The following is a 14,579-nucleotide window of genomic DNA, read 5'->3' on the forward strand; positions in this document are numbered from 1 at the left end:
TTCCCACAATCAGGGCACTCATATGGTTTCTCTCCTGTGTGAGTCCTCTGGTGTATCACAAGGCAGGAATTCTGACTGAAACATTTACCACAATCACGGCACTTATATGGTTTCTCTCCTGTGTGGGTCCTTTGATGTTTAATCAGGTCAGATTTCTGAGAGAAATCTTTCCCACAATCAGGGCACTCATATGGTTTCTCTCCTGTGTGAATCCGCTGATGTTTAATCAGGTCAGATTTCTGAGAGAAATCTTTCCCACAATCAGGGCACTGATAGGGTTTCTCTCCTGTGTGAGTCCTCTGGTGTACCACAAGGCAGGAATTCTGACTGAAACATTTCCCACAATCACGACACTTATACGGTTTCTCTCCTGTGTGAGTCCTTTGATGTTTAATAAGGTCAGATTTCTGAGAGAAATCTTTTCCACAATCACGGCACTCATATGGTTTCTCTATGTGAGGCTTCTTCTTTCTCACCATATTAGTGGTGCATGCTAAATCTTTTGCCACATTAAGAGGACTGGTAGAGCTTCTCCCCAGTATGGGTCCTTCCATAAAACATGAGGAAGACATTCTGAGTAAGGTGTTGGTCACTCTCTTAATATCTGTATCACATTTCAGTGGGTGGACTGTCTCATGCTATGATCTGCAACCTCTATTTTCCCACTTTGGGCAGTCTGTGGGGGGGGGTTCACTTCTTGGATTCTTGAGGAGTCCAAAAATGTTTCTAAGCTCTTACTTGGAGGTTCTTTGAGTCAAAATGCTCTTTCCTTCCTCTAAACCTTTAATTAATGCCTGCCCATTTCGGCTATCCAAGGGACCTTTCCTTTCCCACTGACTCACAGTTATTTCCATTTTTTTTAATTTGGATGTTATCTTTCTTGACTTCTCACATAATATTTTCTTGAGTTGCAAATAGTCGATTTTTTCCAGCTGAAAACTTTATTCTTGATTTTCTCTCCCTTGTCTCTCATCTGTTGAGGAAGGAGAAGAGTTGTTACATTTTCTGGAGGAACTGGGCAAGATTTTGATTGATGGTTTGTTTTGCATTTAATGCTGCTTCTCATTCTCCGTTGTCCAAAGTGCTCTTCTTGGCATCCTCTTTGTCTGTAAGATTCACATTAATGCCTTAGTTTCATTATTGTTCTACAAATGGCTGCAGGACATGTAAAAGCAGCAACCCCCCCCCCAGCCAAAAAACCCCCAACAAACCCAAATATTACCATGAAAACATCAAAATTTTAGTTTAACTAACATTTTTTAATCATATATTTGGCATATAAAAGACTAGGACTATTCAAGTTCAAATATTGATTCAATTATAAAATTCTTTTTGGCTTGGATAGATATACGTACACATATTCTCACAGAAATAGACACCTATCAATTTATGTATTTCTGTGTGTATATGCATCCGTATATCAATCAGAATAGAGCTGGAAAAGGACCTTGTAGGTCTTCCAGGCCAACCCCCTGCTCAAGCTGGAGACCCTATACCAGGGGTAGGCAACCTCGGCTCTTTTATGACTCATGGACTTCAAATCCCATAATTCCTGAGTCAGCTGTGCTGGCTCTGGAATTCTGGGAGTTGAAGTCCATGAGTCATAAAAGGGCCGAGGGTGCCTACCCCTGCCCTATACCATTTCAGACAATTGGCTTTCAATCTTTTCTTAAAAGCCTCCAGTGATGAAGCACTCATAACTTTCTTTTTCTTAGTTAAATAATTTTATTCACTTATAACATATGAAAATGCAAAAGCGAATAGCAAGGAACAACGGCGGGGGAAGGGGAAAAAGAAAAGTGTGGAAAAGAGAGGGGGGGAGAAAGAAAAAATGGCAGTGAACTCTAACTCCCTCTGTTGCAGTAAAAGAAGGCATGCACATCTAATCTCAACTTTTTATATTCCTCTAGTACCAACATGTCAAACACAAGGCCCAGGGGCCGGATCCGGCTGACGAAGTGGTTTCATGTGGCCCAAGAAAGCCATCCTAGAAACAGTGAGGGAATGGCCCCCGCTGCCTTGGCCCTGGCTTGCCGGGAGCCAATGTACAATTTAGTGGTGGTCATCTATGCTGAAATATATTCATTCTTAGCTCCACAAGGCTGTCTGGAAAGAGTGAGGGACCGGCCCCTGCCACGTTGGCACTGCCCCCTGGGCGCACGCTGGGGAGGTATCACCCTTTGTGAGGAATGAAGAAATGCACCAGTGGCCAGCACATGGCCCTGCCTACTTTGGGCAGGCTAGGGGCTGGGCAGCATTGCGCTTCTCTTCATATTCGTGCCACCCGGCTCAGCCTCTCCGCACTGTGAGGAGGGTGCCCTGCTGCCTGCGAAAACTAGGCAGGCTGGGGGCTGGGCAGCATTGTGCAGGTAACATCGACTCTCGTGCTGCTCATCGCATCCCCTCCCCCAGAGCCCACCAAGCCGGATATGTGAAGCAGGTAAGGGCCATGTGCTGGCCACTTCCAGACAATGGTGCATTTCTCCATTCCTCATGAAGGATGACACTTCCCCAGCTGCGTTTCTCGCCTTTTTTTCTTCCTCCCTCATCTCAAATATTTTCCCACCACTCTGTTCTAGGAAGGAAGGAAGGAAGGAAGGAAGGAAGGAAGGAAGGAAGGAAGGAAGGAAGGAAGGAAGGAAGGGAGGGAGGGAGGGAGGGAGGGAAGGGGAGGGTCTGAGGGAAGTACCCCAAAGGACAGAGAACTCTGGGTATTGGCCATTGTGAGAGGATGGCCGAATTTACATCTGCTGCCCCTAGAGGTGAGAGCTCTATGGGGCAGGCCATACCCAGTGGGGTTGCTCCAGACTTCCATCCCCCCCCCCCGAGAATTGGCTCTGTGGCCGTAGTGAGAGGACGGTGGTAGGCCTGCCCGGGGGGCTTATCCAGCTGAGTGGCAGCGGCTGGACGGAGGCCTGGGACTCCCTTTCCGAATAGATCCTCCTCATGGACTATCATCTATGGACTGCCTGCGATCCGGACTGCTATTTATGCCTTCTTTTAAATATTCTTCCACGGACTTGTGCGCCCTCAGGGGTGCTCCCCCCTCCTGGGTGCGACCCGCCTTGCCAGCCGATTATAACCTCGAGGAAGGGCCCATTTATTGGGACCCTGAGAGTTGGCTGGGCACGGGTAGGGGCCTTCGACGTAGACCTAATAAGAGGCCCCTGATTATTTTTCTTTCAAAATTTTTTAGGGGGTTAGGGAGGCGGGAGGGTTCTTTTGGTTGTTTGGATAAGGGGGGCTATCCAACTACCGCTGTTCTGGCTAGGGCCGATGGGGATCGCAGGGGGGAGGAGCGGGGGTCGGTCACCTCCGGGGCTCCAGGGCGGGTCGTGGGGCTACCTATTCCCACGACATCAGGGAATGGCAGCAGATGGAGGAGCAGAGGGCCGTATCGATCTCAGGGAAGGCCTCTCCGCTGCTTACAAGCGGTGGGGCACTCCGACCCTCTGGCTCTACCCCAAGGTCCCGGGAGTGAGGGTGTGCAGCCCCCTGAGCTCCGGCTGGTGTATTTGAACGCCAGGTCCGTCTCTAATAAGGCTCCTCTCGTTCGTGATCTGGTCGAGGGTGAGCAGGCGGACCTGGCTTGCATCACGGAGACTTGGTTGGGCCCAGAGGGCGGGATTCCTCTGGTTGACCTTTGCCCACCAGGTTTCCGGGTGCTGCACCGGCCTCGGGCTCAGGGTAGGGGTGGGGGTGTGGCTGTTGTTATGAGGGAGACCTTGTGTCCGCGGGAGGCCACTGTTCCTCAGATAGTCGGGTGTGAGTCTCTCTTTTTGAGATGCGGCTCTGGTGCGCAGTTGGGCTTGCTGCTGGTGTACCTTTCACCTAGTCACGCAGCAGCAGCCCTGCCTGAGCTGCTCGATGTCCTCTCTGGGCTGGTGGTTGAGTTCCCGAAACTTATAGTTTTGGGGGACTTCAATCTACCATCGCTGGGAGGATCATCTGAGTTGGCTCGGGAGTTCATGGCTTCCATGACGGCCATGGACCTGACGCAAGTAATTTCGGGACCGACTCATGAGGGAGGCCACACCCTTGACCTAGTTTTCTTATCTGGACGGTGGTTAGATGATCTTGGTGGGGGCTCTCCAATTATTATGCCCCTGTCATGGACCGATCATCATCTCCTGCGGCTGGTCTTCCGTTTTGCCACCCCCCGCCGTGGGTGTTTGGAACCAATTAAATGGTACCGCCCCAGACGCTTAATGGATCCCCAGAGGTTCCAGGCAGCGCTGGGGTCCCCACCTGCCTCCCTTGCTCACAGCTCGGCAGATGCCTTAGTGGAAGCCTGGGAAAGGACGGCCACTGAGGCTCTTGACCGAGTTGTACCCTTGCGGCCCCTGACCCGGTGCAGATCCCGTCGAGCTCCATGGTTCTCTGCGGAGCTTCGGGAGATGAAGCGTCGGAGACGGGGCCTAGAGAGCGGTTGGAGGTCCAGCCGATCCGAATCCGACCGATTGCGACTAAGAGCCTACATTAGGTCTTATCTCGCTGCGATAAGGGAGGCGAGGTCTAACCACTTCGCCACCCTTATCGCGTCCGCAGATAATTGCCCGGCCGCCCTGTTTAGGGTGACTCGCTCCCTCCTAAATCAGGAGGTGAGGGAGGATCCCTTGCAGGGTCGTGCCGAGGAGTTTAACCAACATCTGTCGGACAAAATCGCTCGGATTCGGACCGGTCTGGACTCTGACTGGGCAGAGTCTGACGATCAGGACACTGGCGGTCTTGTCGATATCATCTGGGAGGAGTTTGATTCTGTGACTCCGGAGGAAGTGGACAGGATCATGGGGAGGCTGAGCACCACCACGTGTTTATTGGACCCGTGCCCTTCCTGGCTGGTTTATGCAGCCCGGGAGAGGACACGCAGCTGGTTCCAGGCAGTTATATCGGCTTCTTTGAGTGAGGGTAGCTTCCCCGCCGTCTTGAAAGAGGCGGTGGTGAGGCCCCTCCTCAAGAAGCCTGCCTTGGACCCAGCTGTATTAAACAACTTTCGTCCTGTCTCCAACCTTCGCTTTCTTGCGAAGGTTGTTGAGAGTGTGGTGGCGCATCAGCTCCCTCTGGTCCTGGATGAAGCGGATTATCTAGACCCGTACCAATCGGGTTTCAGGCCCGGGCACAGCACGGAGACGGCATTGGTCGCGCTGGTGAATGATCTCTGGAGGGCTCGGGACAGGGGATATTCCTCTGTCCTAGTCCTATTAGACCTCTCGGCGGCTTTCGATACCATCGACCATGGTATCTTGCTGCGGCGTCTCAGGGGATTGGGAGTGGGAGGCACAGTTTTACAGTGGTTCTCCTCCTATCTCCAGGGACGTTCGCAGTCGGTGTTGGCAGGAGGACAGAGGTCGACCGCGAGGTCTCTCATTTGTGGAGTTCCTCAGGGGTCGGTCCTCTCGCCTCTCCTGTTCAACATCTACATGAAACCGCTGGGTGAGATCATTCGTGGCTTTGGAGTTGGGTATCATCAGTATGCTGATGATACCCAACTTTTCCTTTCGACCCCAAACCACCCCAGTGATGCCCTCAACGTGATGTCCCGGTGCCTGGAGGCGGTTCGGGTCTGGATGGGGAGGAACAGACTCCAGCTCAACCCCGACAAGACTGAGTGGCTTTGCATACCTTCATCCCGGGTTTATTCGGATGTTCCACCTCTGGCTATGGGGGGTGAATTATTACCCCCCGTAGATAGGGCTCGCAACTTGGGAGTCCTCCTAGATTCACGGCTCACTTTGGAAGATCATATAGGAGCTGTGACTAGGGGGGCCTTCGCCCAGGTTCGCCTGGTGCGCCAGTTGCGGCCCTATCTTAGCCGGGATGATTTATGCACGGTCACTCATGCGCTCGTGTCCTCTCGTCTGGACTACTGCAACGCTCTCTACATGGGGCTGCCCTTGAGGACCACCCGGAAGCTCCAACTGGTACAGAATGCAGCCGCGAGAGTTGTGTTGGGAGTCTCCCGATACTCCCACGTTACACCGCTGCTCCGTGAGCTGCATTGGTTGCCAGTTGTCTTCCGGGTGAGATTCAAGGTACTGGTAACAGTGTTTAAAGCCCTTCATGGCATGGGGCCGGAGTACCTTAGGGAACATCTGCTGCCGGCATCAAGCTCCCTGCGCCCTGTGCGTTCCCACAGAGAGGGCCTCCTCAGGGTGCCACCGATCAGAGAATGTCGATTGGTGGCCCCCAGGGGGAGATCCTTCTCTGTGGGCGCTCCGGAGTTGTGGAACCAGCTACCGGTAGAGCTCCGGATGGCGCCCGATCTTCGCTCCTTTCGTCGCGATCTCAAGACGTTTCTGTTTGTTCAAGCCGGCCTAGCCTGATGGGGATTGGTGGGGTTTTTTAATTTTGTGCTTTAATTTTAACTAGGTGTTTTAGAATTTTATTCCAACTGTTTTAATATGGGCAATTATTTAATCTTGTTTTAATGTTTGTATTTAGTATTTTATTCTGCCCTGTGAACCGCCCTGAGTACTCAGGGAGAAGGGCGGTATATAAATATTATTAAATTAAATTAAATTAAAATTAAAGTCCTGCCTTAGTTCTTTCCTTCTGCCCTTTCACTATCCCCTTGCCCCCTCCTCCTGGTCTATCCTGGAGGGTCTCCCATCCTATTGCTAAGGAAACTTTGGATACAAACCCAGGTCTCCTCACATGGAGAGGGAGCGGGCCTCCGTCTTGACTTCGCCCTCGTACCCATCATGAGCAACCTGGCTAAGGAGAGCAAGCACAGCAGCAGCAGCCTTGAGGAGGAGGTGGTAAGTGTAGCTGGGCGCCCCGTTGGGGAACTGGAGCTGGGCTTAGTGCCATAGGTGCTTGAGGGCTGGGCTTGCCATTTGACCTCCGTGCCACTGTCCAGCCCCCCCTCCCCCCCTGCATGACCTGAGAGGAACAGTGAGGCTCCTCCAGTGGACCATGCCTTGGCACTTGCCCCGATCCCATCTCCTTCTGCCAGAAACCCTCAGATCTGTCCCACTCCTGCCCAGGCCCCCATAGGCACCCTTGACGTGAAAGATGTAGAGCTGGCCATGCCCACCCAGTAGGCCACATGCACTCCAGCCATGCCCACCCAATAGACCGTGCCCACCCTGGCCACACACCCCCGACCCACCGAGGGCAACTGCAATGCTGATGCGGCCCTCAATGAAATTGAGTCTGACACCCCTGCTCCAATAGTATCACTAGCCGTTTCTGTATCAAAAAAATCAGTCATCAGTAAAACCCAAAATCATGATATCACTTCCTAACACCTCAAGGACAAAGTCCAGAAGCGGCTTCCAAGTAGAAACAAAAGTACTTATGTTCTTTTCTTTTATCCAAACAGTCAATTGAGTCAACTCTGCTAATTCCATCAGTTTTGTAGCCATTCGTCCATGGTGGGATTCGAACACCCTTCCATGTTTGTGCATCATATGTCAGTCTTGGTGCAGTCACCATATATAAGATCAGAGTTTCAAATTTTGTTTCCAAGTCTTTTTACATTAGGCCCAGAAGGAAGAATTCTGGTTTAATATTTATGTGCAAGAATTTTCTGCATTAAAATATGAATCCTAGTCAAATATTTACTTTATCACATGTCCAAGCACCCCCAACCTCTTAAGGCAAGCTGTTCCACTACGACTTCTCGCTGTTAGGAAATGTCTCCTTAATTCCAGGTTGCTTCTCTTCTTGATTAGTTTCCACCCATTGTTTCTTATTCTGATTTCTGGTGCTTTAGAAAATAAACGGATCCCCTCCAATACTGGAATACTGCTATCATCTCTCCCCCCCCCCAAAAAAATCCTCCTTTTCTCTAGACCGGCCAAACCCAAATCCTGCAACAGTTCTTCGAAGGTTTCAGCCTCCAGGCCTTTAAATGTTACTTTCCCCCATTTCCTAGCACAAAATTACAGGCAGAAGTTTTGAATTATACAGCATAAGTAGTGATAACATTTGGCGAGAGAAAGAAGCAGCCGACATGCTTCTGCCCTAGATGCTTCTCTGCTTTTACACCGTGGAGGAAACCAGGCAGCCCTGCTTGCTTCCGGCTTCTCCTCCGACCTGCCCTCCACTCACCGTCCAGCTGATGCTTTAGTCCCGGGAAGAGCACGAGAGGCGCCCGCCATGCATCCATCCTCCCATCGATGAGCCGGAAGAGGAAGTTTCTCTCCTCTTTGCCTCTCCTCGGCAGCCTTTCTAGCAGTACTCGATGGTTTTAACTCCCTTCAGCTCACCTGCGCCCCTTCCGGTGGGATGTCTATCTCAGCCACCCCGGATGCCGCTTTTAGATTGACAGTTCTGCAGGCGCTGTTGTTGTGTTAGAGCTCCGCCTAGTGACGTGAGGCTGAATTTAGGCTCATTCTGTCTCAATATTTAGAATTTCTCAGATTGTTTAATTAAGTGACGTTTTTCACTCTTGGCGACCACAGTCATAACTTTTCTCCAGGGCGATCTAAGCCTAGTCGGTCTTTTGGGTATCGCAGGGACGGCCACTCCTGGCTCTTCCATGGGAGGACGGAGTCGTGGAGGGTGTCACGTGTGTTTTTCCCCCGTGTCGAAGCCGTGGCTGGAAGGTGAGCTGAGATCATGTCGGAGAAGAAGCCGGGAGCAAGCAGGGCTGCCTGGTTTTCTCCACTGTGTAAAAGCAGAGAAGGAACTCAGCTGCTAAATATTCCTTTCTAGCTCCGATTTTATTCCGCTGGTGCTGTAGTCTTGAAAACCGGTGCCCTCAGTTTTCTACTTCAAGTTAATTTTGATTTTTGGGGTTTTATGGACATGTTGCTTTCTTGGCAACCAAATGAGAGTGATCTCCCACTGGCCTCTTCTGGGTTTCTACCTTCTTTTCCTTCCATGTTTAGCTAAGAAGCACGGTATTTCCTATTGGAGCCCCATCAGGGTATTAACCAGGTTCAACTGTGCTTAAGCCAGCACGTTAAAAAAAAAGCCATTGAGACCTTTTTTGAGGTTCAGTTATACAGGCAGTCCTCGCTTATGATTTGTTCACTGAGCCTTCAAAATTATTACAGTACCGTAAAAGCACACATAAACCTCTTCCACCTATTTGTGGCGATCGTGGCACTTCTTCAGTGACGGCACTTCCTGTGGTTCTGAAGGTGAAGGAAAAAGAGTTGCACCAATTCAGGGGTTGCCAACCGATGCACATTTATGATCCCATTTGTGATCTTTCCAGCCAGTTTCTGACAAAGGGATGCCAGCAAGACGTTGCCAGTCACATGAAATTGCCTTTAACAACCCAGAGTGATAAGATTCAACAATGGCAGAGGAGCAGATAAAAGGAGGCACTGTCATATGCCTTCATGCTTAACCATCAGGCTTCTTAGTGACACAGATGCCAATCCCAATTGTGGTCAGTAAGTGAGGACTACTTGAACGTGGATGTCATCAGAGGGGTTGTGGACAATATTTTTTGCCCTGACTTGGAGCTGAGGATTTTCATGGGCAAAACTGGTGCTTCAAATCTTGCAGAGGCTTTAGGCATCATTTTATCAGTTAAAGCCCCCACTTCTCTAAAATTAGCTCAGAAGGCTTGACAGTAACCATTTTGGGACAATTTGCAGGCTGAGAACACATGGATTTTCAACATATAGGAGTTGTATTTCTCTCTGTATATATCTGCATCTATATAATCCCCAAAACCTCCAGTTACACTGTGGATATAAAAAGTCTATACACCCATTGTAAAATGCCACGTTTTTGAGATGTAGGGGGGGGGGAAAGATAGATAGATCAACTAGGAATTCTTTCCCCACCTTTCATATATTCTATAAACTGTACAGTTCAATTGAAATGCAAACTGAAATCTTTTATGGGGAGGAAATGACAATAAAAACGAATAACATGGTTTCATAAAGATGTGCAGCTTTTTCTTGTAGTACTTTCTGATTTGATCACAGCATGGAGAACAGGAATTTTTGGACCAGCTTCCTGCAAACTGGTTTCCACCAAGTGTTTTTGCTCAAGCTGCTTGGGAATAATGTGGCTGGAAGGTGGGAAGGCTGCTCTGAGCAATTCTGCCGCCTGGCAAGATTTAAACTCACCAATAATACAGACAGGAAGATCATATCTAGCTCCCGTCCAGAAGTGGTTCAGAGGCAATCCCCCTGTGAGCTTCCGGGTGTCTCCTACGTTTCATTGTTCTATTAATAGGACGAAGCTGGCAACCGTTTAGACAAAAAAGAACTTCATGAACTTTTAGGGAGCGGCACCTGACTAATCTTATGAAGTTAAGTACTATCAAGCTTCGCCCTGATAGAAGTAAATGAAAGGTCTTCAAAAATTTTAATATTGAAATTTAAAACTGAATATGCTGCAGTGGAAATTTACTAGGTGAATGCACAAGATGAAAACCAGGAAAGGAGAGCACAAAGAAAGGATGCTAAGTGAAACACGTAGGCAAAAATTAGCTGGGTCTTAAGAGTGGGAAAGGAAGAAGACAAGCTATGAAAACGTATGAAGAGAAGGTAACTAGCAAAACAGGAAAGAACCTATTTGTTTCTTAAGAGGTCACGAAAAGGGGGCTAGAACTCAAGCAACTGCGCATGTGCAATTAGTTGATTAATATTAACTGACACACTTTGCGTAAATTCTCTCTTAATTTTAATGTACATGGGATGTATGATTTAGTATGTAGCAGGAAATATGTAGGAGGCGGTCGGAAAGTGTGTAACCTCATAGTACCTCAGCCAATGGGGAAAGAGGAGGGACGTGCGGCCAGGGCCAGGGATCTATAAAAATGGGAATATTTTGGGTTGAAACTTTGGAGACAACCAAGTTTTGATAGCTTCTCTCCCCGCTTATTGCAATAAATGAAACAAAAGGCCTTCACTGTGTCTTGGCTGGTTACTGGTCAGGCGAGCTTGTCTCTGGTCATGAAGGAAAGCGGCCAGGAGCGCAAAACAGCCCTTACAGCTTCACTAAGCGGCAGAGGGAGGTTTCAAGGAGTTCTCTTCCACCCCCCAAGAAAATGAAAAACTGGCTGGAACCATTTTCTCCAGCCCCCAAGGAAGATGCCTTGGTTTCGTTGCAGGAAGAGGGACAATGACTCCATTTTGGGGAGGCCTGAAATTAAAGGTTTGGAATAGGTGCTCGGTGGGAGTGGAATACCAGTCGACTTGATGACATATACAGAAGCCCGGTCTACTATAGAGAGCGTCCTCTCGTATGGCATTGTGGTTTGGTATGCTGGTCTGACAGCCGCGGATAGGAAAGTATTACAGAGGGTAGTGAGCACAGCACAAGACATTGTGGGCTGTTCCCTGACACCACTGGATGACATCGCCAGGGCTCGTTGCCTTGGAAGAGTGAGGAAGATTCGGTAGGAGATATAGGAATATAGCCAGCCGTATAGGAATATAGCCAGCCGTACCAACAGGCTGAAAAATAGCTTTTATCTATGGGCTGTTAGGCTTTTAAATGGGACATAATCTCTGTGAACCTATGCAGAATTGACTTGGGAGGCCGGTGTGGTGTAGTTGGTTCACATAGTGTGGTGGGATGGTGGGTTTGTTGTCACTGTGTGTTGGGGGGAGAGAGCTGGGGGGGGGAGGCTCAGCTAATCTCAATGTACATATGTTGTACTTTGACAATAAAGGTTTATTATTATCATCAGTGAGAACATCTTGCAAATGCTTAACGGTAGAGATAGGACGAGAGTGATTTTCAGCGTTATGTCGCTAGATGGCGCGCTACAAATCGGCAACACGCGTGCCAAGAAAATGGAGAACAGAGTATAACAGCGACATCGATTAGTGCTAATATCGTACTGGAGGGAAAGAGGTTGAGCTGGAACGAATTGAAACGATAGAGCGTTGGATTGCTAGAGAGGAGGTGGAAGCGTGCGGAACCTCCTTATCCGGCTCTCCCACGGGAGGATGATGGCGTCGGCGGAGCCTCTTCCGCTGTCTCGAGGGTCGAAAGGGCTTCTGGGAGTTGAATGGAGGGCAGGTCGGGGGAGAAGCCGGGAGCAAGTCGGGCTGTTTGGTTTCCTCCGCGGTGTGGAAGCAGCGAAGGGACGAAGCCGAAATATGGCTGCTGCTGCTGCATATTCTTTCTCTCCCCGAATGTTATTATCCCTCTGCCGCATGATTGAAAACTGCTGCCATTTTTTTAAAAATTCCATTTATATCCCGCCCTTCTCCGAAGACTCAGGGCGGCTTACAAAGATTTAAGCAATTTTTGTTTTTCGTATTTCTTAGCCGCCCAGTTCCCTCCGTCTTCACGTAACACTCGATTCCTTGAGATTTTATTGACATGTGAGGAGTTTCTTGGGCAAAAGGGATGATTTCTTTCAACGTTTTATAGGATTTGGACCCTATTTTATTTATTAGTGTGTCTCCCACCTTCCTAAAAATTTTTTACATACATCAGTTCATAGGTGTGTATTTCTGTGTGCATATACGTGTATCTGTATAATCCTTAGTATTTTCAGATATATTTTATAATAATTTGCAATGCTAATACATTTGTGATTTATCCAAGCCAAAAAAAAGAATTTCATCTTTGGATGTAGGAGTGAATATTGGAACTTGGATCTTGCTAGTCTTCTATGTGCCTAACGAATTATAATTAATGTTAATGATTGAACTAGCATGGTGATATGTTAGCTTTATTCACAGTAACCTGGAAAAAGTTATTGGTTGTTGTTTTTTTGCTACTTTCACAGGTTCTGCAGCCATTCTTTCAACAATAATGAAACTAGTCTATTAATATGAATCTTATAGAGAAAGAGGATGCCAAGAGAAGTACTCTGGATAACAGACAATGAGAAGCAGCACAAACCATCAGTCAAAATCTTTTCTAATTCTTCCAGAATGTGTTAAAACCCTCCTCTTTCTTCAACAGGAGATACAAGGGAGAGAATGACACAAAAACAGTTTTGAAGTGGAAAAATAGACTATGTGGAACACAAAATATTGCGTCTAAAGGTAAAAATAGCTGGATATCAGTGGGAGGGAAAAGATCCTTTGGATAGCAAAAGTAATTCATGAAAGCCTTTGAGGAAGGAAAATGTGTCTTGAATCAAAACACCACCAGACAATAGAAAAAATAGAAATATTTTTGGCCTACTCATACATGCAATATTAGTGTTGCAAATGCCCGACATGCTGCCTTTTTTGTGGAAAAAATAATTGCAAGATGGTGATACACCATATACGTCTCTGGATTGTGGGAATAGTTTTAGACAGAAATCTCACCTTGTAATACACCGGTGGGCTCACACTGGCGAAAGACCATATGAGTGTCCAGATTGTGGGAAAAGTTTCCAACATAATTCTAAGCTGGTTATACACCAGAAGACTCACATGGGAGAGAAACCATATGAGTGTCCTAATTGTGAGAAAGATTTCACTAGTAGGTCTAGTCTTAGAAATCATGTAAGGTTACAGAAAGGAGAAACCATTCAAATGCCCAAACTGTGGACAGTGTTTCACACAAAATTCCTCTCTTATCAGATGGAAGAAATTCCACCAGAGGTGAAATTCAATGTGTGTAGAGGAATCTTGAACTTTGTTTCTCATCTCATTGGAAGCCCAGCTGTGAAAAGAAGCATTTAATTTCTTGCCTTACTCTTTTTAGTCAAACGTGTCTTATCAACCATGAGGGAGGAGATCTCCGCTTCCTTTCTCTGGATCAGTGAGGTTTTTTCCTTGCACGGAGTCAAGGTGAATTACTGTGCTGGCCCAGATAAAGCAAGCTTGGATCTCTATTAGATTATCTTTGCCTTTTTCTACATATAATAAAAGGGGATATAAACATGTATGTATGTATGTATGTATTTTTACTTATAAGAAAATGTATATAGCAGCCCAACTAACTCGTGACTCCACACAGTTTACAGCAATAATACCTTAATACAGAAACGAATAAACCCCATATATTGCAAATGGCAAAATGCAAAGCCTCAGCATTTAACGTAATTGCCCTCAAATACAGGGCACATCTAGCAAGGGTGATGTCTCTTGGATGATCATGGAGTCCCCAAAAGTTGATTTTTTGCTTTTGTTCAAATTAGAAGCTAAACAGGCATCTTGGCCTTGCTAAGTACATTCATGCCTGACGCCATTCTTGCAAGGAGTTAAATTGGAGAAGTTTAACTCAGAGTTAGGGGCATAGAAATTTGATCAATAAAGAAATGCAAAGACCTTCAGTGCCTCAGGCAACTTGCACCTGGGCAGCCTCAGCTGGACCATTTTTTCAGATTCCTCTTTTTTTCTTGAATTGATGTGGAGGCCAAAAATATTTCCGATCTCTTATCTGGTGGCGCTTTTGATTCAAGCCACTCTCTCCTTCCCCAAAGGCTTTAATTAATGCTTGCCCAATTTGGCTATCCAAAGGACCTTTTCCTTCCCACTTACCTCCTGGTATTTCCCTCTTTTTCTCAATTTGGTAATTATATCTATTTACTTTTTCAGGCATGAGTTCCACATAATCTATTTTTTTCCACCTGAAACCACTGTTCCTGTTATTCTCTCCGTTGTCTCCATCTGCTGACGAAAGAAAAGAGTTTAAACACTTTCTGGAAATAATGGAAAAGATTTTGATTGATGGTTTCTTTTGCATCTCCCTTAAATCCATGGTTT

At 47.4% G+C, this 14,579-nt stretch overlaps 1 protein-coding gene; it reads right to left on the reverse strand.

Annotated features, from left to right (window-relative positions):
* The window catches only part of LOC310635347 (uncharacterized protein), a 114,314-nt gene that overhangs the window by 75,562 nt on the left and 24,173 nt on the right, over positions 1 to 14,579 (reverse strand).

Source organism: Vipera ursinii (assembly GCF_947247035.1).
Source record: "Vipera ursinii genome assembly, chromosome: 2".
Lineage (NCBI taxonomy): Eukaryota > Metazoa > Chordata > Lepidosauria > Squamata > Viperidae > Vipera > Vipera ursinii.